This window comes from Acomys minous (assembly GCF_964271855.1).
Source record: "Acomys minous genome assembly, chromosome: 6".
Classification (NCBI taxonomy): Eukaryota; Metazoa; Chordata; class Mammalia; order Rodentia; family Muridae; genus Acomys; species Acomys minous.
The window spans coordinates 62,999,581-63,026,199 of NC_140487.1; the positions used below are offsets into that span (position 1 = coordinate 62,999,581).

The 26,619-nt window shown below is 36.6% G+C and overlaps 1 protein-coding gene, 1 long non-coding RNA gene and 1 pseudogene across 3 annotated transcripts in view; all 3 read right to left on the minus strand.

Annotated features, from left to right (window-relative positions):
- CNTNAP2 (contactin associated protein 2) overlaps positions 1 to 26,619 on the minus strand; it is a 2,010,562-nt gene that overhangs the window by 1,683,486 nt on the left and 300,457 nt on the right. The gene's annotated exons all lie outside the window — the stretch shown is intronic.
- Positions 136 to 8,105, minus strand: LOC311599731. The gene is made up of 3 exons (XR_014779986.1): positions 7,969 to 8,105; positions 3,297 to 3,418; positions 136 to 219 (listed from the first exon to the last, which is right to left on the minus strand). It is a non-coding gene; the product is annotated as an uncharacterized lncRNA (long non-coding RNA).
- Positions 21,876 to 22,575, minus strand: LOC311599049 (transmembrane gamma-carboxyglutamic acid protein 1-like; annotated as a pseudogene). The gene has a single exon. The product of its transcript is annotated as a transmembrane gamma-carboxyglutamic acid protein 1-like (transcript).

A 26,619-nucleotide genomic window follows, 5' to 3' on the forward strand; every position in this document is an offset into this window, starting at 1 on the left:
TTTTTATATTTGTATTAATATATATATATATTTATTGCACATATCCTTATATATGTTAAAATATCAAGTATAATGAAGAAAGCAAAAAACACTGACAAAGACACAAAACAAAACAAAGCAAACAAACAAAACCCACCTAAGAAAATTTTTCTGTTTTCCATGGATGGTATCTAGCTTCTATTAGTAGCAGATATTATTTATAAATGAAGATGTTATATGCTGAGAAAATAGAAGACAAGTAAATGAAAATGCTTACATCTATATGTTTTGATTTCCTATAAAATGTGTAAACATGATAAGATATCCACATACATATTATTTGTTTCCTACTTTCTCCTAAGTATTTTTCTGTGTCTGAAAAGTCATTTATTCATTCCAAATGACTTGGTTTCAAATATGACACGATAGGGATATTGATTGTCTAGCTATATCAAGAGTTGTCTTTTGTTTTAATCCAATATCCATTTTAATGATAGCATGAATTCCAGCTATGCTCTAAGGTTGACCACAATCATCACAAGCTTCCAAAACTGTGCTGTTCTGAATTCTCACTCTTCTATCTCTATTGTATTTTTCTTTTTTATTCTGATTATTCTTCCTTTGGGATCCATTAAAATATAACTTTATTCCAACTGTGGTAAAGCAAATTATTGATAATGAATAATCCATAAATATGTATTTATTTGTTCAATGAATGAAAACTATAACATCACTCGGGTAGAAAAGATTGGAAATCACTAATCCAATCAAAGTATCTTTGATATGAGTTAATAATGGCAAGGTCAGGGAGATGGCTTGGGTAGTAAGGTGCTTGACGCCAAGCCTGACAATCTGAATTCAGCCCCTGCGATGCAATAATCAAGGAACATGTATATCAGCAAGTCATTCTCTGTCTTCAACATGTCTCCTCACACGTGTAGATACTATATAAATGTAAAAACATGACTATGTGCCAATGGCAAGGTATATTTTCTAAGAGATTAGAGGACATTCATAAGGTATGTATTATCCTGAAAGGATACAAATAAGCAATGAAAAACCATGTGTGGTCATACCTTATGAATGTCCTATTATTAAATGGTGTCTGAAACCAAAATGGTAGTACCTAGAACAAGTTTTTTTTCTTTTTCTCAACATTATATTTTCCTACCAGCTAGTAGAAAATTAACATAAATCATGTGCTCTACAAATAAAATCATATGCTGCTATTGTCAATTACATGTATGCTTTATTTTTATATGTACTTGATTTAGCCACACTGATGTTTTTTCTTTTTTCTTTTTTAAATTTATCATTGACAATGACTTGAGGAATATTTGATTTAAAGTGATAGCTCTGCAGAATTGGCCAGTACTAATAAAATCATTTCAACCTGAAAAAAAAAACTTATCCTGGATTTTCAATGTAAATCCATCATTAAGGGCTCATTTTTGTAAATTGTAGTATCTTTCTTCTTTAGCACTTCGACCTATATATAGTCTATTAGCTCTCACTCGTTTTCACATAGCCTTTGTAAGCCTCTAATATACATATGTCTCATAAGGGGACAAAGACTTTCATTATTCACTTGTTTTGAACCTGGAGTGTTATCAGAGGCTCATACTTTATGTGATGTGGTGGTTAGAAAAAGAATGGTACCTAAAAGTTCATATATTTTAATGTTTAGCTATCAGGGAGTGGCACTACTTGAGAAGGATTAGGAGGTGTGGCCTTGGCATAGGAAGCATGTCACTGCAGGTGGGTTTTGAGGTTTTAAAAGCTCCAGACAGGGGTTCATGGCCCTCTCTTTTCCTCCTGCCTTTGGATCTTGAGGTAGAACTCTTAAGATTCCTCTTTTTAAAATTTTGTATCTATCTATCTATCTATCTATCTATCTATCTATCTATCTATCTATTTTTTTAATCATCTACTTACCTTCCTATCTATTTGGTTTTTCAAGGCAGGGTTTCTCTGTGCATACTGGACTCTCTTTGTAGACCAGGATGGCCTCAAACTCACAGAGATCCACCTGCCTCTGCCTCCCTGAGTGCTGGGATGAAAATTCTTTAGCACCACATCTTCATGTATGCCACCATGATTTCCACCATGGTGATGATAAACTGTACCTCTTAAAGTGTAATCTAGCCCCATTCTAAAATTTTTATTTCTGAGTTACCATGGTCATGTTTTCTCTTCACAACAAAAGAACACGCCTGGTAGATGGTATGTGGTGTTCTTTGGAAACCCCTGGAGCCTTTAGCAAATAGGGACTAACCTGATAAAGTTGGTGATTAGGGGTACACCTTGGTTACACAAGTCCTGCCTCCTCTCTGCTTCCTTATGAAAAGGTTGATACTGCCTCTTCTTCCTAGTTCTGAGATGCAGCTACTCAAGCTAGCAGGCCTTCCTGGGCATGGTGGCCTGTCAATCTTTTGACACATGAGTTTAAATAATCCTTCACTACCTTAAATTCTTTCTATAATAGTTGAAAAAAGTAACTAAAATACTCACCAATCATTGCCACAAATAGGGTAGTTGGTCAATAAATATTAACTCCAACAACATTCCCTAATGATTAGTAGAACATGTGAGGTATCCGAGAATTCTGATACAGAGATCTGTTAAAAATTATCTCCTGCCTTAAAGACTCTGTGTTTTTACTATTTATTTTCTTTCTAAACCATCTGTTAATACAATCAGAGGGCAGTGAGGATGCCATAGGCAATGGTGAGAAGCTCAAGAGCATTAACCTGGGAACTGCTCACATGGTAAGCTGGTATTTGAGTGGGATGGGTTAAAATGACTACAGTGTAACTAAGAGATGATTGATCATTTGGTTGTTTTCAGCCAAAAGTAGGTCAAGTCTTATCTGTTTTCCTTGTGAACTTGGCTTTAATTAAAATCTCCCGTGTTTCTATGTACCTAGTAAGATATTCCTCGGAAAGCTATTTCTTTCTAAAACATGCTTAAAAACTACCACTGTGAGGGGAGTTTATTAGGCAGTGTTGTGTATGGTTGATTGACAAAAATGAAAACAGAGAGGGAGGTTTCTATAGGGAGGTGCTCCTAAAAGGCAGCTTTGGTTGCAAATGATTATGCATCACTGATATTCAAAGTTTAGGCAATCATATTCCTTCAATGATGGAATCACTTCCCTAAATAATTCAGATATCATGACGCTCCTTATAACATTTTAATTATATACAAACTGAAGTAGAAAAAAGGAGAGGGAGAGAAGGAAGAGAGAAATAAAATAATGGAGCAAGGGAAGACAGAAAGGAGCAGAGAGATGGACAACAAGGAAGATTCTTCCATACCTGTCAGGCACTGAAGTGGTAGTGACAAAGTATGAACGGATGACTAGAAAGAAGAAGCAGTGCCATGTACTGTCCTAGTTGAGGTTACGAGTGCTGTAATGAAACACCATGACCTACACAACCTGGGGAGAAAAAGTCCTTATTAAACTTACACTTCCTTATCACTATGCACCGCTGAATAAAGTCAGGAGACAATGCAAACAGAGCAGGAGGCTGGAGGCAAATCCACCAGGGTGCTTCTGCTTACTGACTTGGTCATTATGGCTTGCTCAACCTACTTTTTCATAGACCTAGGACATACATCCCAGTGGTAGCCACACCCTAGTGGACTGGGCTTTCCTACATAATCACATACTAAGAAAATGAACTACAGGCATGCCTGTACCCTAATCATATGGAAGGATTTCATTAATTGTGGTTTCCTCTTTTCAGATGACTTTAGCTCATGTCAAGTTGATATAAAGTAGCCAACACATTCATGATAAGATATATAGAGGAAAGATAGAAGTCTCACTTTTCCAAGTTTTGAATATATGGTTTGAAAATGAAAATATTGGAAAATAGCCTGAATTCAGAGAATTGTTACTTGAGTTCAGCTATTCAGACTTAACACTTTTCAAACACGTTGACAATTCTTTTACTATAGTTTGGATATTCTACCAATTTTTAATGGGCCTTATACATGAGCTCCAATTTGCCCTTGCCTGTTTCATTTTTGACCAATTCTAAGGTAGTGATGAGCCCAGGTAATATTTTCACAAGGAAGAGTGCCTTGGTCATCTTATTGGTACTTCCTATTTTGCACTTTAGCATTTATTTAAACACCAGATATCTGCACATATAGTATTATTACCACATTTCCTAGTTATCACAGAACCAATCTTCTGAAAGTCAAGAAAGTAGGGCAGAAATTGAAGTCCAGAAAGCCTCCTTCAAAGCCTTATATGAAAAACACAAGGGGGCAAAGAGAATGGCAGGACATTCCGGTTGTTAATTTCTTTCTTTTTCATTATATTTCTTTTTTTACATATACACTTATATTATTGCACATAAATAAAATAAACTACATACAGCAAGAAGAGCCATGAAATAATCTGGAATTACACAAATGTTACATTCATAGTGTTTTTGGTATTTGTATTTAGCAACCTTGGAGAAAACATCTTTCCTATCTTGGTGAGTATAAAATTCTGAATGTAAATCAATATCTATCATATCTCGTCTCTATCAAGTTAAAATATCTATCTAGACATAAAAATGTCTTAACCCCTAAACAACTAACCTTAATTGTAAATCTAACCTATCTGGTCTTCAACCTCATCAGAAACTTGAGAAGGAGTAAAATTAAGTACCTGAATATACAGGGAGTACAGGTTAGCATCTTCCAAAATGAGAAGTTTGCTGCCTAAACAGTCACCCAAAACTCTCTGTTATGTTGGAGCATCATCTTCAGCCTTCTGTCCTAATATATCTGACAGACATAGTTGCGAGGCAGGAACTATTGAGGACTTGCTTACACTCTCTTGGCCGAGTTTGGCCATCGACTCTGCCTGCATCCAAGCGCGCCCACTGTTAGGCAGAATTCTGTCTGTGGCAGAATGAGGATATTGTGCCCAGTGGCTGGTTTGTCTCATTTGTTCTTTAGCTACTGGTAAAAAGGCTGAGGCATGACAGAGTATTTCTGAGCACATTCTCAGCTTGTCATACTAAAACACATACTCATAGGAGAATTTTAAGATGCTACTGAAACATGAGATACATGAAGTTGTATGAGGAACTGCGTACAACACCATGCATGAGAAACATATCCTATACAAATGAGTCAAAAGCTTACATTATGCAGTGTGCCCACAATATCCTACTAACATAAAAGTTCCAGTTTTGCACAGTAGGAACAGCTGAGCTAAGATGCTTCATAACCTGTTCCCAGCTTATATCCTCTTTTGCAAGTATATCTTTCCAATTTTTCCCCACTTTGCTTGCCACCTACTGTCTCTGTCCAAGTGATCAGGACACATTAAACCTGTGAAATCCCAGTTGCCCTGTGAGCTCTAACACTTACTGATATCATTTGTACTTTTCCCAAGTCTACAGTCCCCAGATTTATGGTGATTATGGATTTTTTCTGTGAGCCTTCCCATTTTACTTTCTCACTCCGTACCAGCTCGGAAAATGGTTATCAGTTCCTTTATCTCTCTTCACACTTTTAATAACAAGTGTAACTTTTCTAAAATATTTTCAATATAAATTATATTAATACTACCATTCTAATAAGAGACAGTTAAGTTGTCTCAACAGGGCATTTAACATGTTAAGAGAGGAGCTTACAAGCCAGACAGTGGTGAACATCTGTAATCCCAGCATTCAGGAGGCAAGGTAGGAGGATCTCTGTGAGTTCAAGGCCAGCCTAGTCTACAGTGGGAGTTACAGAATGGCCAAGGCAACACAGAGAAACCCTGTGTTGAAAAACAGAGGGGGGAGAGAGAGGGAGAGAGAGAGAGAGAGAGAGAGAGAGAGAGAGAGAGAGGAGATTACCATGAAGATAAGAGGTTACAACAATTTCATTTTTTTCTTAGTAATATTAGCCATCTATTAAATGTCTCTATCAATTAATCAATTATCTTATTTAGGTAGAAAGTTATTGAGCATGACTATCAAGAATAAGCTGGGTAAGGTTCTAACATTTGTGTGGAGTAATATTGGCTGATTAAAATATTATAAAATGTAGAGCATCTATAATCACTGAAGAGTTCTGCCTCTGAGCATGTCTGTGAAGAATTACATAGATGAGGTTAACCTAGGCTAGAAGACTCACATTATATATGGGTAGTACCACCCATGTTCTGGGAAGAAGAGAAACGAACACAAGCAAGACATTCCTCATGGTCGGCTTCTTGATGAAGCGTGCAGGTGACTGCCTTACTCCTCTGCTGCCATGCATTCTTAGGCATGATGGACATGCATCTACTCTCAAATTGTTAGATGAAATAAGATTTTCTGAGGCCACTTTTGTTAGAAACAGTATTGCATCAGCAAGAGATAATTAATATATGTCTAATGAAATTGAATATTAGTCATCATCTAGCATTAAGACAAGCTAGAGTGTGCATGCCAGGATGCCGTATTAGTTTTAGTGACTTTTTGATGTGGCAGAAATTAATCAAGAAATTATCTCTTTTGGAACATGGTCTTTCAGGAATGAATGAATGAACGAATGAAATGTGCATCCCAATCCCCCCCCTCCTCCCCTTCCAGTCCCTCCCCTCTCCTCCCTGCCTCCATGTCCCTTTCTGCTCAGAGAATAGGAGAGCTCCCATGAATAAAACTTGCCTTGGCATATCAAGTTTTAGTAGGACAAGGTACATCTATAGAGGCTGGACAAGGCTGTCTAGTTAGGGAAAAGGGATCCAAATGTAGTCAACATATTCAGAGACTGCCACCCTGCTCCTGCTGCTAGAGATTCCACATGAGGATCCAGCTGTTTTATATTTATTAATACGTAATCAGCTGAAAATGCAAAAATCTTATTCTCAAAAGAAAATCTGTCACTAAGTTCTCAAATATCACTTTGGTAATAAAGCCAGGATAAAGACATCTAAAAGTCTGTCTCTTATTTCCCTGCAGAAAAAAATAAATAATGCTAAATTCAAATCACAGTGTTAAATCACCACACAACTGGAAAAGAGGCAGCGTTTTCTTAGAGAGGAACTTGGCATGCAGTTGAAGGGAATGCACAGAAGAGAAACACTTGGGGAGAGCCAAGAACAGATGTGAAAAAAAAATGAGAGGGAGCCTTTTGGGTCTCTGAGGCTTGAGGCATTGTCCCATCTGTCAGGCGCCTCTCTTGGTTTCTCCCCTAGGACTATACCTCCCAGATCCACAGCTTGTCCTGACAGTTCGGCCTGTTCAGCTCTCCCACATTCATCATTGTAACTGCCCACAGCAGGCTACTGCCAGCACACCATGCTTTGTTACCTCCATGTCCAGACTATAGCTGGCCTGTGACCTCCCTGGGCCACGTAAGATTTTTTTGCTAGGAAATAGACAGCGTGGTAGCCAGGTTGAGAGTCCAGCCACCCCAAACACATCACTATTGAACCTGCGATATGGGACTTGAGGTACCTGTATGCTGACCTTCAAACACTCAGGGTTTTTCTTGTCAAACATCATATTGACGTAGATTTTGTTTCCTTGTTTCCTTAGTACACTTCACATTAATTTTGACAAGGAAAACCATGTATTGTTACATGTGGATTGAACTGTATACTTTTGTCTCTTTAATCTACTTAATCATCAGTCTCATACATTAAGTAGAAGCAACATGTTCCCCCCCCCCCCGCCCCATGTTAGGCACATATGTTTGACGGGCTCTCTCTCTTGTAGAGATAAACCAGCATAACAAGAACATAAAAAGATTAAGTTGGTGGCTGAGGAGGTGGGTTAGCTGATGAAGTACTTGCTGCATAAGCATGAGGAATTGAGCTAAAATTAAGGATCCTGGCTGAGGAAGACACATAACACTGCCTGTGGGCTCCACACACATCCACAGTGTGTGAACACAAACTTGAACACACATACACTACACATACATATGCATATAATATATTTATATATAATGTATGTTTGTATATAGATATTACTATATAATACAAATATGTATGAAGACACACACCGTAAAAGCAGGTAGACTGCTCTTGGATAATACTGATGTGACGTAAGCCCAGGTCTGTTGATCTTAGACCTCTCATTTCATTCTCAGTGTCTTTACCGAAGAAGAATTGGCCACATTTCTTACAGCATCTGTGACCACTGGGGTATATAGATTAAGGACGAATAATGCAAAACACAGGAGATAAATACATCTTACTTTCCTCCCAGTAAGTTAGCATCTCTGAGGTCACATTACATTGTGGCTAGGACCCAAAAGAGGTCACATGATAATAGTGAACACTAACCCTCTCCCCATGTTCTGTTTAACCATTAGAACACTGCCACACTTCACTTTCATTGCAAAAAAAAACAAAAAACAGTACTTTTCAGTTATTTTCCCCACCTTCACAAGGTCATGAACACTGAGAAGCAATAAGAGGATACATACTACAATGTGTAAGGTCACTTGACAAAACTCAGAGTGCATCTCTCTTTCTGCCACTTAGACATGGTCCCATTGCTACATTTTACTCAAAAGATGACTTCCCTTTTGCCACTGTAATTTCAATCACTTGATTTTTTTTTAATTTATGCTATGACTTTTGGAGAAATAGTAAAGAGAATTTTGAAAATGGTTGTGTATTAGAACAAGTACTTAAATATTAGAATATAAAAACTCCGGATGCTTGCAGAATGTACTCAGTTCAAGAATGAGGGATCATTAACAAAAGATGAAGAAAGAAGTGGGCGAGTGAATACCTCACTGCTGGTTAAGCAATAATGAAGCTGATATTTCACAAAGAATCTGTCAACCAAAAGGAAAACCAACCCTATGCTTTCAAAACAAATAGTTTTAATATTCTTTTCATATTCTTTGTATTGGTACAAGAATGAGTTTTTATAGCACTATACCTTGTTTCCTATCTACTCATATTTTCCTTCTCATCAAAAAGAATTTGATGCTTTTGTGAAAGGGCAATGGAGATGCCTGTTCATGCCAGGGTTAAAATACATGTTTACCTTATACTGAAAATTTGATAAACTGAAGTATTTCACTTATAATCCAAGATGTCCACAATTAAAAATGTTTACTCTCTGTAAACATTATGAAATTTTAAAGGTGATATTTTAAATTTTACTATAAGTATTTTGTATCCCAATGTATGCAATATCAATAATTTTGTGTCAAATTGTAGTTTTATCTGAATTCCCTCAGAACCGGTTATAGCAAAGGTATCTATGTATTTCGATTTCCAGGTTGCCCCCTCCATGCTGTTACAGAAACACTCCATTTATTGATATCTTTTAATCTGACTAGCTGGTCAATCTGTTTGTCAGACAGCATTCTTTTGTTGCAGAAGTAGATACTTTGAAGTATATTCCAGAAAGTATCAGTGAGGGCAGAGATCTGCTGAGTCCCTTTACTTGGAGCCAAGGCAGCTGCCAGGGATTGGCTTATAAAACACAATTGTGCTTGTTCTTAGAATATTTTCTTAGGATTTTCTAAGTGGAATGAAAAAATGGTGAAAAAACAAAGAGGGACGTTTACACTTTGTTCATGATCTTCCCAAACTACACATCACAAGGAAAAAAAAGCACACGATTTAAAAATGAGATCTGTGTTGAGGAGACCCATCTCTCCGACTTTTCCTTTATAAATACCTACAACTGTTTCCTTCACTGTAAAATGTATCAATATATCTAATGTGCAATGTGCAATATTCATCTTACTGTTCTCAAACCTATTTTGTATGGTCTAATGGTAAAGGCAAGATATTGCCTAGAAATAAACTATTCATATTTCTTAGTTTTGATGTTCAGGGACATTAAATACTGTTATTTAATAAGATATTAGTTGCATCACATAAATTTGCATATAATATCCTGCTACATACATTTCTTTAAATAAGCAGTTTCTCCTATATTTGGAGTTCAAAATATTACCTGTGTTTAAATTTAAACTGTTGTCATTATTTTTTGGTGTCTATTCAGAGATAGAAGAACATATTGTGTAGATTCCAAAATCTATAATCAGTACCCCGTATCCAGTCCTCAGTATGCAGTATGCAATACCACAAATCTAATACTCAGTACCTAACATCCAATACAAATGTTCAACCCTCAGTCCTCAGTGGTATCATATTTATGCTTAAATTAAACATGCTCCTTTATGTACTTTAAGTCATCTCTGTATCACTGGTAATATACAATATATTGTAACTACTTTCCCAATTGCTCTGAATTTTCATGGGATGAGGATAAAGAAGAAAGCCTTCACATACTCAATAAGGTTGCAGTGTGTTTTCAGTCAACAGTTAGGTTCACAGATGCAGAATTAATGCTATAGATGATAACTCCATATTTGTATGCCCCAGATATGTATGTGAATAATTGGCATGCTCATACCCACCTTGATGTGTGTGTGTGTGTGTGTGTTTGCATTTATATAATTTAAAACTTTCTTCTCAAGGATTTTACTACTCAGAAAGTCTCTTTCCTCATTTTAAACATTGCCTTTCCTAGGATGTTAGTGTTACCACCCACAGTTTGAGCCTTCTCGGAAGAGTTTTTCTTTTTCAGTAGTTGAAGTGGTTTATTAAAGTGGGGGGGGGGGAACTAAATACATTAGCCACATAGGAAGAAAAACTCTCCATAACGGAGAGTGTGAGGACTCAAAAAGACAAAGTCATGAGAGAATAAGTTCGCATCGTTAACCTGATGGGCAAGGTGTATATTGTGGGTTTGTCTGTGTGAGGAGTTATATATTAACCACATAGGCTATCTCACAGACAAAATTAAAAATTAAAAGGGAGATAGCCATCTAGAGACAGCATTCACTTCTCTCTGATTCCTCTCCAATATCTTCTGCTATAAGTTGAAACTATTATGATGTTCTGGTCAAGCTCATGGTACCAAAGCTCATGAATTTTCCCATCTGAAACTATGAGTCAAAATCTTTAAGTTGTTTCTCTCAAGTGTTTGGTCATGAGGAGATTAAAATGGCAATACAGAATTTAGGCTACCACGTACTGTCAAGTATTAATTGATGCAGTATACGGCCTTGAAAAGTTGTGTGGGAAGTGTTCATTATCATCCTACTGTCATTATTTGGACAATCTTGGGTTTAAGTTTGTCAACACTTGATTCCTTACCTCTGATCTTCAATATTGAAATTTCCAAATTTTTATTCTTTACATACTCAAGTTAGAAGAACTAGTAAAAATTGTGAAGCCAATAGTTATTATCCATATGGAAGTGGGGACTAGCATCCTTTCAGTTAGTAACATAGAGAAATTCCTATCCTTTCTATGAACAGGTCACTCTGAAACACTAAGTTCTCCAGAGGTATTGAGACAGAATAAAAGCTTATCATGATACACACATGCAAATGTGTTCACACGCAACTCACAATTATACAGAGCTCCAGCAGCAAAATGAAATTGGGAGTAGCTTCACAAAGAAGGCTGGATGGGACTATTTCCTTATAATTTAAACATCTCTCTCTTGGTACATGTTTTCCTTCTTTGCTCTAAATTTTATAGAAATATGACTTCTATCCAAATAATATTTTATTCTAAAATGATTAATACAAAATTTTTATTTTGCTTGTAAAATATATAAAGTCTATTTTAAACTTACTTGCTTATGCTGTTGACACACTTAATGATTTATGCATTAAGTTTCATTATAAGCTTAAATTGGCAGAATTGCAAAGGTAGAGGAATCTATTGCTTTTTATGTTTTTTGCCATTAGAACAAATTTATCATATATTATTTTACTAATAAGACAACAAATCTGAGGAAAAAATTTTTATACGTTTGTGTGATCTAGCTAATATGAATGTGCTTAAATAAGTATTTCACTACAGTAAAAACTTGTTGTTGAAGAGTGATTTACAAATATTACTAATCCTACTACAGGGGAATAGCTCTGAGACTCGCTGTGATATGAAAAAAATTATATAACTGCCTCTCATAATCCTTCTTTCCTAGTGAGTTTCAGGAAAGTGTTTATTGACCAGAAGAACAACTAATAGATAATTCACCTTTATAGGGTGCCTCTTGCCACAGTAATAGTTCTGTGACATTATTCCCAAGGTAGCTTTTAGTTCTAAAAGCAAAAATGAATAATATTCTGATGCTTCCATTCAAAACTAAAGGTTAGAGGCTTGGGTTTTTCTCCTACTAGCAGATGGGAGTGCAGAGCCCTGAGACCACACACAGCCTACAGCTCACTCTTCATAAATAACCGCCTGCCATTTCTATAACTTATTAGTCATCACATTCCCCTTGAAGACATAATAACTGACTGAATCGAGTACATTGATTTTAATTAAATATCAGAATAAGAATTTATATTTATATAAATGTCCTTGGTGGATTAGCTTTTAAATTCATATATCATATGGCCACATCAGGTACAAAAAAGAGGTACCTATAGACTTAATGAAACCACCCCAAGCATTACAAAACAATCAAACTTTTACTTCTCAAATGTACCCTAGCCACTCATTGGGCTCTATGATTTTATAGTGTTCACAGTTTATCATGGTTTTATTTGTGATGAGTGTATTCCTGTAATCATGCCTGTGGGTTTCCAAGACTTCCCATAATTATGGAAGGGGTTGGCCATCTGGATTACTCTAAGGAGAAACTCAGCCTTTGGACAACTAGTTGATATTTGGATAGGATGCCTAGACTATACATTGGTTTAGGGAAACTTAAAAATGTTTAGTTCAATTAACCTGTCCTTCTACTCAGCAGCCTAATACCTAGATCTCATGACAAATCCTGTTACTAAAGCAAGAAAGAATCAAAGGAGCTCAGCTTAGAGAGGATGTTTGTATCTACCAGGCAGAAGTGTCAAGTCAGCTAAGAACTTAATTAAAGCTGAAGACTATTGATCACCCTCGTCTGTTGTTTGTTAGTCTTTAGCCTCAATATTCCTTTCTGCTTGATTTGTCTCTCTATACTTCTCATGCTGTCTCTCCTCTTCTACCTTTCCCTCTTTTCCTGGATCTTTCCTTAGTTCTATAGTGAGGCTTAGGAAGGTCTTTGTGAGAGTCAGCTAATGCTATAATGATGAAGACATTTTTAGAATTGAGGATACATTTCTAAACTCCGTGAGGGACTTCCTTAAACTAGTCGGCACACCCAGTGCTTTTCCGACTCATCATGTGTGTGGGTCATTTTTTTATGCCAATCACTCATCTGAGGTCTTAAAGTTTAAGGAAGAGTTTTTATATTTTAGGGGAGTATAGACCACTGCTTGGTGCTCAGTATCTACCCTGTCTCACTTTGAACTTATCTCCTTTAATTAAAATATTGCTCACCTATCTAAATATTATCATCTATTCTAAAATTAAAGATGTAACACTTAACCTATGAGCAATCATACATTCTCTAAATGTTCCTTTTAGTTTTAAGTTACATCATTCAAAACCATGAAAAATTAGTAAGTTATTCGAAAGGTAAAAATGTGTTTATGACTTTAAGAAAAGAGTACTGTTACCTTTAATAACCAGCCTTTATATGCAAATATTAAATATAGTAATTTGTATGATAAGTTGGTTATTTATTTCTGTGAAATAGTAATTTATAGTTATATTTAGTATTATATACATTTAGAATGATAAAGATAAGTATGCCACAACTCCATTTATTATAAAAAGTAGCATAACAATACAAATCTCTTAAGTGATTTACTATAACACATGTTTTTGGTAAAAGCCTTAATAATCTTTTAGCAAGCCTACTTTATTTCTTTTACAAAATGTAAGTGGGACGAATCCATAGTTGCAAAAATGAAATTACAATTACCCTAATAACATGTCCATAAACTAATTTCAATTTTCAGTCATTTATGTTTTTAATCAGTTTTCTTTTTGCTTAAATTCAATGTTATTATGTAATTCTCTTCAAGTTGAATGCTTTAGCCATAAATACATTTCCTTAATTTTATATTACCAGATAATGTTCTATCTTAAAATAAACCTTGCATTTTTCAATTTCTGAAGTGAAAAATAATTGTTTGTTGTAAATGTCATCATCAACTAAAAGTCATTGTTTGTTATGGTCATAGTCAACACATTATATGGTCTGCAGAAAATATACCTCTGTGGTTGCTAATGTGTATTGTTACCTGGACTGGGATTAATATCACTGTATCACCACACAGCACTGCATATTTATGAATACGGGTCTCCAGAAAATCTTAATGGAGGAGAGAGAAGGGCTAGCCTGAATATGAGGAGTGCTATTCCACAGAGCAAACCCCCTGATGAAATAAAAAGAAGAAGAGTGATTTGTTTGTGTATATCCACATTCAACTCATTTCTCTCTGTGTGAAATCCATGTGACCAGTGGCCTCATGAACAAGACAGCTTTCTCACCAGGGTGGGCTGTATCCCTAAAATGTGAATGCAAACAAACCTCTTCCATTAAGTTGCCTGTGTTGGGTATTTCATCACTGTAATGGGAAAAGGTAATGACACAACCACATAACTCAACCGTATCAGGGAAATGGATGGTTTGCACATGACAAGAAGGTAGCAAAGTTCATGTTGGTGATTTTCCTTTTCCAACCCCAAGCACTTCAGTTGCTATTACTCATCAGAACAGGACAGCTTTGGAGAAAGCTTCTGATACAAATTGGTCCAGCATTTCAGACTGTCCCACACAGGACTCCTATTAAGCCTGTAATTTCTCAACATTTATAAACTAGACCACAAATGCTATTCCTGACTTGTTTAACCATTTTCCCAAGTTTTATTTGGGCCCCTACAAAGGTATTATTTGCCCCAAATCAGCCTGAAAAACCTTAAGAGGACAACACTCCATTTCCCCTAAAGTGGGTTGCATAGATTTTGATTGCTCCGTTGGGCTATAGCTATTTATCTTCATTGGGAGTTGGCACCAGAGTATGTGAGAAAGTAATATCCCACTCTCCACTCTACTGTGTAGAGTGTTCTGTCACCATGTTCATAGCAGCCTTATTCATAATAGCCAGAACATGGACACAGCCTAAGTGTCCCTCAATAGAAGAATGGATAAAGAAACTGTGGTACATATACACTATGGAATACTATTCAGCTATTAAAAACAAGGAATTACCGAAATTTGTGGATAAATGAATTGAGCTAGAAATGATCATAATGAGTGAGTTAACCCAGAAGCAGAAAGACTCAAATGGTATATACTCACTTATATCTGCATATTAGCCCAAGGGGCATGTCCCACGAAAGCCTTCACTTACCAGGAAACTGAGACAGAGGGGAGGACATTCTAGTGGGACTCTAGATGAGAGAATCATGGGAGAATGGCAAAGTAGAAGGATCCAGAGGGTCCTAGAAGCCTACAAGTAGAACATTATGATAGGCAGATTTGGGCACAGGGGTCCCGCTCAAACTAAGGCACCAGCCAAGGACAATACAGGCGGTAAACCTTAAACTCCTACCCAGATCTAGAATTCAATCTTAAGATTATTCTCCACATACTATATATATGGTTGTATTTTAATATATATATATGTATACATATATACATTTCTACTCTAATATGAGGTATTGTACCCATACAACTCAATTATAATGCAAAGTTTACTTTCAATACCTTGAAAGTGCTATTGCAGGCTGTTTAGGATAATTAAGTAACACAAGCTAATTGTTGCCTGATCAAGTCACAGTCATGTTAAATACTAGTTTATTTTTATCACAAGGATATACATTGAGGTTTAGCAGATAGATATGATCCTGTAGAAAGATAAAGTAAAATAGTTAGATGAGGTCTTCAAAAGCCTCAGAGACCTATAAAATATTGCATTTGTAGATGCTTTTAATATTTGAAATGTTCTTTGACACCAAGACAGGGTAACTCCTGGCAATACCCAGCCTACCTCAAGAAGCTGATTAGCATCAAAGAACCTCCTTGAGGTAGCTTCAAATTCAGCAAACCAGTCACTGGGCAAAATACTCTCAATTTGGCCACAGACAGAATTCTGCCTAAAATTGGGCAAGCTTGGATGCAGGCAAAATCAACTGCCAAACTTCTCCAAGACTGCCTAAGCAAGTCCTCAATATTTCCTCCTTCTAAAGCTGAAGATGATGCTCCAACGTTATATAGACTTTTGGGTGTCTGTTCAGGCAACAACCTGTCTCTATTATTTTTTGATTTTGGAAGCTGCCAACCTGTACTTTCTGTCTACTCAAATATTTAATTTCATTCATTCTCAAATCTCTGATGGGGTTGAAAACCAGATAGTTTAGTCTTACAATTAAGTTCAGTTGTTTAGGGGTTGAGATGTTTTTAGGTCTAGATAGATGTTTTAAGTTGATAGAGATGAGATACGATATATATTGATTTTCATTGAGAATTTTAGATCACCAAGATAGGAAAGAAGTTTTCTGCAAGGTTGCCAAATACAATAAGCCAAAACACCTTGAATGTAATATTTATATAATTCCCAATTGTTTCATGATTCTTCTTGCTGTAGGTAATTTATTATATATGTGTGTAATAATATAAATATATGTCAAAAAATAAAATATTATCTTAAAAAATTATTATCTCAAAAGGTGTTAGACCATTATAGTTAGTCTTGTCTAATGTTTAAAGCAGCCAATGCTATTGAATCTATTTTGCTTAAAAGCTCATTGTAGGTAACATTCCATGCACATTAGCAGCCATTTTAGAAGAAAGAACAAATATTTCTCTGTCGACAAACACATACAGTTCCTAACAAATACCTTCTCTTTCCCCAAAATGAAAAAGAATAATGATAATAATTATAGTCATACAAAAAGTGAAAAATTGAATGCAATCTGTTTTCTATTGAGAACATAAATACCAAGAATTGGATAGGCTTTTTTTTTTATTTGCCATAGAAGCTCTTAAGTATCTTCAACAAATGGTAAGCCTGGACAAAAAGTATGTAATTTTTCTTTTGTTGAAATTTTGGATATGAAACAGAATTGCTGATGAGTCTAAAATTTTGCAAGGTTCTTTTAGCGTGTATTGTAATGAGTTGGCAATAGACACTAAATTCTGAGTATAAATTAATTCTTGTAACAAAAGAAGAAAAAACTACGTATTTTAAAAGCAAGGGAGGAAAAAAGTAACAGTGGAATTTAATTTTCTTTTATTGCAAATTGCCCACCATACCCAGGTAGAAATCCTCAAGAGGGGAGACTAGTAGGAACAGCTTTCAGACAGAGTGGTCGCTAGGCTTTCATTCGATCTCCGTGCACGCTGACACAACACGGTTCTCAGTGCCAGCCACTTCGCATCTGATGAGAGCTGCGTGTTGACTGATACTATCCTCACGATATTTTGGGGTCTCTCAAACTTAAGAACACAAACTCGATTGAAATGTATATTCCTGAGCTTGGCTAAGATTTCTTCCACCTTCAAGTCAGCTGCCAATCTTCACTAACGTCATTAGTCTAAGCCCTAGGCCCGGAACACAGGAGCTATTCTGGGGTGTCGGAAGGTGTTAAAGAGTGATCGAGTGCTGTCAGCTCTTCATTCTCCATCTATCACACCTGCAGTCGTTTTCTCCAGCCCTCCCGTCACCACTGTGATATGGCTCCTTGTCATTTCCTATTTAGATGATTACAACTGCTTCCCACGGATCTCCCATCTATCAATTTCAGCCTTCCAATCTAGAGTTCATCCAACTTACTTCCAAAATAACCCTGTTCAAATTTGTAATAAGGATGCCTTTTTTTTTTTTCAAAACCCCACTATAATTTGGCTTTACCAAATAAAAGCAATCTTGTCATGAAGGCTTTGGGACCTAAGTTTGTCTCTCACCATTTCCAAATTAAGAGGAAACCAATCACTGAAATGCCTCTTTTCCCCTGAGATGTCCCTGCAATAAACTATTTTTTTCTGGGATTTCTTATTCGAGGCTTTAGCTGTTCTTTTTCTCCTACGTTTTCAATTCACATCCCTCTCTATTTAATTACAACCTAGAAAGCTTTCTCAAACTATTTCTTTACTTAGTAATCCAGTCCACCAGAAATATACCCTGTTAGCTAAGAGCAGACAGAAAATTTAATATAATAAAATATTCATATCCTCAAGTAAGTTTGGTCTATGAGGTCATGGAAAACTTTAAACATGTGTAATTATGGAGTTTATTTATGAGAATTTTATAAGTGTGATACATGTATATTCATGGTGTTTGTGTATAAATATTCTTATTTGGGTACAAGATAACAATATAACTCCAGTACCATAACTCTTCCAGTTATGAATCTGAGATGCTGTTGATGCAAGGCTTGCATTCTTGATGGCAGCTAAGTCCTTGACACACAGCTCTCTGATACAAATAGTGATAAGAAATAGCAGTGGAATAAGAAATTAATTTTTATCTGACAAAAGTATCAGAATCATTACTTGTTTAAATCCAGGTCCAGATGTCTCTCTTTCTCTCTCTCTCTTTTTTTTTTTTTCATTTTGATCTTTACAGTGTCTGGAGATGGTGTTATCTTTCCTGTGCCATCACTGTGAAGATCAAACCATATAGAAAATTCAACATCACCTACCTTACCTGCAGAGTAAATAGGGAAATATCAAAAATGAGCCACCATGATAAAAATAAGTTGTAACAGTAGAATCTGGAGAGAATACAGATAGTGCAATTAGAAGAATGTTTGCCCCTTTTTACACATTAACCAACCTAGGTTCTTAGTATCCATTTCAGGCAGCTTAGTGCCTATAGCCCTAACCCCACAGATCTGGCACTCATCTCTAGATATCACAGGCACCTTCATAGATGTGGCATTCCTCAGTGTCTGTATGTATGTATGTATGTATGTCAGAAACTCTAGTGTTTGTATTATGGACAAAATTCTGCAACTAATACTGGAAGAAACAGAATAAATCAGGATGTAAACAAATTAACCTTGAGAATGTTAACTTTGGTAGAACAAAGCAGTAACAACTAAGCCCATGGGACCGAGATTATATCACTTTGCAGATAGATGTTTATAGATATAGTCTCTTTCAATGGCAATCAAATGTCATAGACTTTGTTGTAGGTAAAAAAAAACATTATTAAATGCAGACAATAATAAAAAAGTTCAAAATCAAAAGGAAGTAACTGGGAGAAAAGGAAGAGAGAGAGAGGAGGGAGGAATAGAAAGAGAAAGAGGAAGAGAGAGAGAGAGAGAGAGAGAGAGAGAGAGAGAGAGAGAGAGAGAGAGAGAGAAGAATATGAAGATAGTGTCATCCTGGAAGTCAGGAAAGTGATGGAACTACATTAGCTCAAAGAAATAATGAAGAGTCTGATCCTGGGGTACCAGAAAGATGTAAACAAATGTGCAAAGAAGAAAGAAGATGCAAAGAAAGGAGAGATGAGATCCTCTAAAGACAAACCTCTAAAATGACAGATGTCCCTTAAATACACAAGGACAGATATTACTGCCTTGAATACATTCTGTTGATAAAATGCTAAACAGGATGAGGCATTCAGTGAGCTTAATGAATTACTCACTGATCACTTTCAGTCTTTTCCTTCAAAAGTTAACCAATACACCATTGTCAGGAACTGAAGGAGCTGCAGCCTGGGCTTGAGAGAAGTTAAAATTGTAAAATGTTTTATGATGTGGTTTATAAATCAGATTTCTCTGATCTCATGATATGAAGTTCATAAAAAATGTGCATTTGTTTTCCCAATAAATATAATTGTGCACTCTCATCTCAATAAGCCCCGTAGTACTCTGCAAACAGTACATGTACAATTTGGCTTCGTTCTCTACTATCAGGATGGTAATGATATAAAGTTTATTTTTCACTTAAAATAAAATGGTTGGGTATTATAATATATAAAGAATGCAACCACACTTGAAGGTCATGAGGTAGAATTACACCTACATTTGTTTTCCAAATTATAATCCAATCAAATAAATGTGACTCACATGTTTAATATCTGAACAAAATAAACAAGTATTTTACAACAATTATTTTTAATTGAAAACAGAAGTAAGATAAAATATTTCAATTTGTTTTCAGAGCATCATTGTGTTTTTAAGTTTAGATGTAGAGATCCCAGCTTTTTATACCAATTGCTTTATGTGGTTGCTTTAATATTTTGAGTTTTAGTATTTATAGTCTGATTTACATGACTACTCGATCATAAAAACATTTTAGGTAAGCTATGAGGAAAAAATATAATTGATTAGAACTGTTAAGGTCCTGGGTCCTAGTGCTTTTCCAAATGTAATATTTTAACTTTGACGCTATATATTATATTTGGTTCAGAAATCAGTTATCTACTTAGGAAGCAATTTTCCACAGTAGAAAAGATGTGATTTTTCTTTAAAACCTATGACATAATAGGTGCAATTATTTGGATGGGGGGCATACAAAACATCACTGTAAATGGTGCATAAATTTGGCATCGTTTGCATTGATTTATGAAGCATACACAGCACAGCCCACCATATACCCTGCATTAGGTAGAAACATATTGATGTACAACTATATAATCATATCTACCCATTGTGAAATAAAATTACCTGAAACACAGTATGGAGCAGTGGCCCGCGTAATGGTACATTTACACAATGAAGGTAATGTAAGAATGTTAAATTGAGCTACACAAAATGTTTATAATATTTCTTCAAATAACTACACCCATGAGAGCTTTTATTTCCACTTCTTTGTGGCCATTTTTATCCAAAATAACAAGTCCATTTTGGATACTTCAGAAAGTCTCAGTAACTGACAGAATCTTCTGGAATTTTCCTTATTTAACCAAAATTTTGACCCCCATATTCCATAATAAGTGATCCCTGGATTTATTTTTGTGTAGATTTTCTGAAATAGTTTATTTTGGGAAGTTCATTCACAGCCTGTTCTCTGTAATCTAAGGGAAAAAGTAAAATTACTGCTAAAAATGGATAGATTATAAAACAGCAAAAATAATGAGATACATGTGGGACTAAAATTGATCTAGCCTGAATCTCCTCACATCAATACAAAAGTCCCAGCTTATAATTGAACAGAAAATTGTGTTAATAATTTTAACAATTAGATTTCTGCCTGTACAAAACATTAAGAAACTAATTCAATAAAATTGGTCTACAATTCTTGAATACATGAAGAGTTCATAATAACAATGAGAAAATAACAACTAGAGTAAAAATTATTGCCTACCACATAATGATCAATGGAGTGGTCCGTACCTACACTCTGTCATCAACCCAAACATTATTCTACTACATAGAAATACTTGCAAACAACATATTAATATGAGTGGCGTGAAACATTCAAAGGTGCTAAGTAAATTTTAATGGGACACTGTGTGGTAATCAGCCAGAAAGAAAAACCCTAGTACAAAAATGGCTGAATGCCCTAATGATCATTGGTTTCCCTGTTATATACTACAGCCAAGTACATATAGTGAATGTTATATGCTTTCTCTGTCCCTGTCTCTCTGTGAGGACAATTGAGCACAAATCCACACATTTTTTTTCTCTCAAGAAAGAAGAAATATGTTAACCAACATCTATAATTAGAAAACATGCATGTTGTTGACTCTTACATAAACTGTTTGTGCCCCCTATCTTTTCAATTTTGGTAAGTAATACTGTCTTTATGGGTGCTATGTTAGAAGTTATTTATTTATAAGCTGGGTGATGGACATATGGCTATATGCATATATACATATATATATACATACTTACATATACACGTACACACACACACACGTGGACAGACATGCAGACATGTGTATGTCATCACAGGACATAACGATTGTCATTGGTATGTCTTAATGTCTCCCCTTGTAAAAATGAACACTAATAATGATTTCATTATAAGAAACAAAAGTAACGTGAAGTGGTATGCTGTAAGAGTCTAATAAAATAAATCAGTGCACATTTATGTAGTACTAAAGCTTTAGAAAGTTCTTCCATTTGTGTTTTAGAAATGATTATAGACTAAAAGGAGGTTTACAGCTTCATCTGATGGTGGTGACACAGGCCTATGTGAACTAGAGTTGACTATATCCTCATATTCATGTGGTGGGTCTAGATGAGGTTCTGTTTTACTCCTTTTCAGGGTCTCCTGGCCAGAGGCTTCCTCATAGGTTGGTGGGGAATCACGATCGGAGAGGGGAATGAAGACTGAATCTGAGCACCTAATAATCAATGTATTCCAACAAGCCCGGACACAACCCACTGCTATCAAAGACTTCATCTGGTGGAAGAAGTGGGGTAATAATGTTAATATGTGGAGGGAAAGGAATGTGGCTTTTAATCACCGTCTGTCTCCGACCTTTGTTTCTTAGAAAGCATCTCCAGTTAAAAAGAGATGACCTGGAGAATAACGAAGAGGCCATTATTAATGGAAAAATAAGATAAAACTGAAACCAGTCACTTCCTCTGTTGATCTCTCCTTGTTGTGTGTTTGTGTAGGGGCTTCAAAACTCTGTAATTTTTTTCATGATTCTCAAAAGTACCTCTGGTTTCTTCATATGTGCATAAATCTTCTTTGCACCAATGCCCTATGTTACCCGTCTTATTTCTTCAAAAAAGCCATTGGGTCTTGGGTAGCATTTTAACACTGAGTTGGCCTTTTCTCCTGTGAGGAAACCTATTAGGATTCTAGGTGAGAGAAGCATGGGAGAATGGCAAAGTAGAAAGATCCAGAAGGTGCTAGAAACCTGCAAGAAGAACATTATGATGGGCAGATCTGGGTCCAGGGGTCCCACTCAAACTATGGCACCAGCCGAGGACAATATGTGCAGTAAACTTCAAACCTCTACCCAGATCTACCCAATGGACAGCACATTCTCCACAGTTGAGTGGAGAGTAGGGTCTGACTTTCACACGAACTCTTGTGCCCCATATTTGACCTCATCCCCTGGATGGGGAGAGTTGGTGGCACTCAGAGGAAGGACAGCAGGTTACCAAGAAGAGACTTGATACCCTATGAGCATATACAGGGGGAGGTAATCCCCCTCAGTCACAGTCATAGGGGAGGGGAGTAAGGGGAAAATGGGAGGGAGGGAGGAATGGGAGGATACAAGGGATGGGATAACTATTGAGTTGTAATATGAATAAATTAATTTTAAAAAGGAAAAAAATTTTCTTGTGGCTTCTGGCAGGTCCTGGATGATGATTCTTGGGAGTTCGGCTGGCTCTACTACAGAGCACTAGAAGAGTCAAAAGCAGCACCTGAGTGTTCCCACTGCTACCGAACTGGGAGGAGAGAGGGAGCAAGCAGCTGCTGAGAAAGGGAATTAGGAAGGTGTAGAGCCTCCTCAAGTCCCCTAGGTTAAAATGTATGAGTATTTGCTGTTTACAAAAACTTTATAATTCTATTTTGCTTTCTTTCCTTCCTTTCTTTTTCTTTATTCTTTTTGGTGTTTCAGACACTGGCTTACTCTGCGTAACTCTGGCTGTCCTCGAACTTGCTATGCAGAACAGGCCTGCCTTGAATTCAGAGAGCCACTGCCTCTGGCTCCTGAGTGCTGGAATTAAAGATGTGCAACCCGTCCCCAGCCAGTTTATAATTCTAAATTATGGGTAATATCCAACATTTGGTCATAGGAATTAACATTCAATTTTTGCTGATTACAAATGTACATAAAATAGTCCTTAAGGCAACTAAATGAGTTCCATGATGAATCCTGAAGCATTTTTCTGAAGAGATTTTATTTGGCACTTATTTTAATTGTATGAATTTCAACTATATTAAGAAAGGACTATTCATGAAAGAATTGTGCATATGCAAATGAACATACAATTCAAGCAGACAGTGAGTGCTCTTTCACACAGACTCAATACTTTTTTGCTGTCAGAATGGTCTTTTTACATTTGACCAAACCCAGAAGCTATTCTTTCATTTCAATTCACAGTTGGAATCCTTCACAGCACATAAGCAGCGAAGCAGCAAGATACCTAAAAACCTGACATAGAAAACCTCAGCCAAGATGAGAGCAGGACTGAGTCTGGAACTCTGTGTAGATCAGTGTCCTCTATGGTGTAGACCATACAGAACACAGAGCTTAAGACCAGGTACCAAAGCTCACTGAGGCCTTGAGACAGTTCCTCCATCCAAGTGAATAGTACATATAAAAGCTGCATCAGGTCCATTCAGAGTTATGTTGATGCTTTTACTTTCCTTTTAGATTGTGAAACACCACACCATTTCAGAACTCACATACAATTTTCATTTCATTTATAACCACTCTATAGATATTATACTTTATGAATGAACCTATGCATATATTGTCATAAACAGAACTATGCCTTTGAGTTCCAGTCAGAAATCCAGGGTAGAGTGACATTGTTCCAGAATTCTGTTTCGTAAGGCTGATCCCATCCCTCTATGGTGCTTAGTTAAATATATAATTTGAACTGAGGTGGTAAATAAAATATGAAAACTATGGAGCAGACAAGCAAACCCACAAAGAATAATTATGCTATGGCATCTAAAAAGGAAGACTATACATTTGGGGAAGGTAGAGAAACAGGATGGAGACCTGCCAGGTAGTTGAGATTGCATTTGCAAAACTTCTTTCAAGTATTGATTACCCTGCCCGTCACTGATACTGTTTAATTATTCTATTGTCTCCATGTGTTTGCTTGGGAGTACATCTCTATATTCCCTTTTAACTCTAGCTGTCTTGCTAAGAGATATAAAGTGAAGAGTAATAGGGACAAACCAACTTCATGTGCAGAAGTTTCAAAACTATGCCAAAGAAAACAAGATGTTTACAAAAGCAATACTTGATTACATTCATAAAGACATAAGAGAATGGGATGCAAAGCTGATTCGGAAGTGCTCTAACTCTGTAACAGGCTTAGCTCTGAGACAGGAAAGGATGGAAGAGTAAGTCCATGAGTAGGGTTTCAGAGGAAGCAATTTTATGCCTTGATGTGACAGGCAATGCCATGTTTTACACTTTGAACACTGTCTCAAGATGGACTGTACAGAAAGTAGGCACTAAGACTGTGACTGTGCAGCATATTAACTAGAGTCTGTCTCTAGGCACAGCAGTAGTAAAAGGAGGGCTTATCATAACAGACTTAGTCTACGGAGAGCTGAACGGAGCAGCTGTAGCCTGCCATCCACAGCCAGACTCATTCAGTGCTCTCACTCTGCATGCTCAGAGTTCCCCCTACATCAGTCTTGAGCTGTGATTCTTCCCTGTAAGTGCACATGAAGGAATTCAAAGATTGTCTCAGACGGGCTTGTCAGATGCTGGCTGCTGCTTCCTTTCCTGTAGCTGTACCCACAGGTCTTCCTCTGTGCAGATCCGGACAGGAGTGTGCAACAGACAGTAAACCTTGCTTTAACATATCAACTTACTGCTTTTACAATATGATCATCACTCTTACTGGACAACAAAGAAAGTAATGTTTCTATAATCATTTTTTCCTTTCTGTGTAATTTTTCTCTACCTGAGTGTACTAACTATATGAGTGTATAATTATATGCATGAAGGTATGTTCTGAGGCCAGAAGAGGATGGTTGGCCATAGGACCTGGAATTACATGACTTGTGAAGCAATAGATGTAGATGCTGAGAATAGAGTCCTGATTCTCTGCAACAGCAATGTTTCTTTTTTAACATATACATTTATATTATTGCACATGAGTAAAATAAACTACATACAGCAGGAAGAACCATGAGACAATCAGGAATTATATAAATGTTACATTCATAGCGATGTGGCAAACTTGAAATAAACATATTTCTTATTTTGTTGGGTCTAAATTTCTGAATGGAGATTAACATCTATCATATCCCATCTCTATTAACTTAAAACATTTATCTTAATCTAAAAACATACAAACCCTTAACCTACTAGGCTTAATTGAAAGACTAAACTATCTGGTCTTCAAACCCTGCAGAATCATTTCTACAAACAAAATGCAGTTTAGCAACAGAGCTAACTAATCAGGGCCCGGGGGGGGGGGGGGGGGGAGCAGTGGGGTGGGCTTGTGCTGACTGAAATACTAACCGAGGGTCACACAGGGACCTAGGACCCCTACACAGAAGTAGCTGATGGGCAGCTAGGTTTTCATGTGGGTCCCCTAGCAAGAGGAGCTGGGGGCTGACTCTGACATGGACTCTGTTGCCTGCCTTTTTGATAGCATCTCCCTGGAAGAGCTGCGGGAGGAGGGTGGAGATGCACTCATTTCTGATGTGACTTGATGTGCTGGGGTGGGCTGGTGTGTGTGTGTGTGTGTGTGTGTGTGTGTGTGTGTGTGTGTGTGTGTGTGTGTGTTTGAGTGTGTGGCATGGTGCTCCCCTTTTCTGAGGACTAGGGAAAGGGGGATATGGGACAGAAGGAGGGAGAGTGGAACCAGGAAAAGAGAAAGAATGGCTCTACTTTCAGGATGTAATGTGAATAAATAAATTACTTAATTTAAAAGATTTAGTATATACAAAAATCTGCATGCATTTTTGTCAATGAAATCACATACATAAGTTCTCTTATTGCCTTTAGGCATAATATCACAATCTATTCACTTCTCTGCCTCTCATAATGTAATACTGTATTTCTGCTTCACATAGCCCATATAATATTTCCATTTTACAGGATCGTTAAACTCCTTCAGCTCATTCAGCCAATTTCAGGACTAAGAGGGGCATCAGGTCTTGCCCTCCATTCCTTCCTTCCTTTCTTTTATCTTTCTTTTTTCTTTATTTC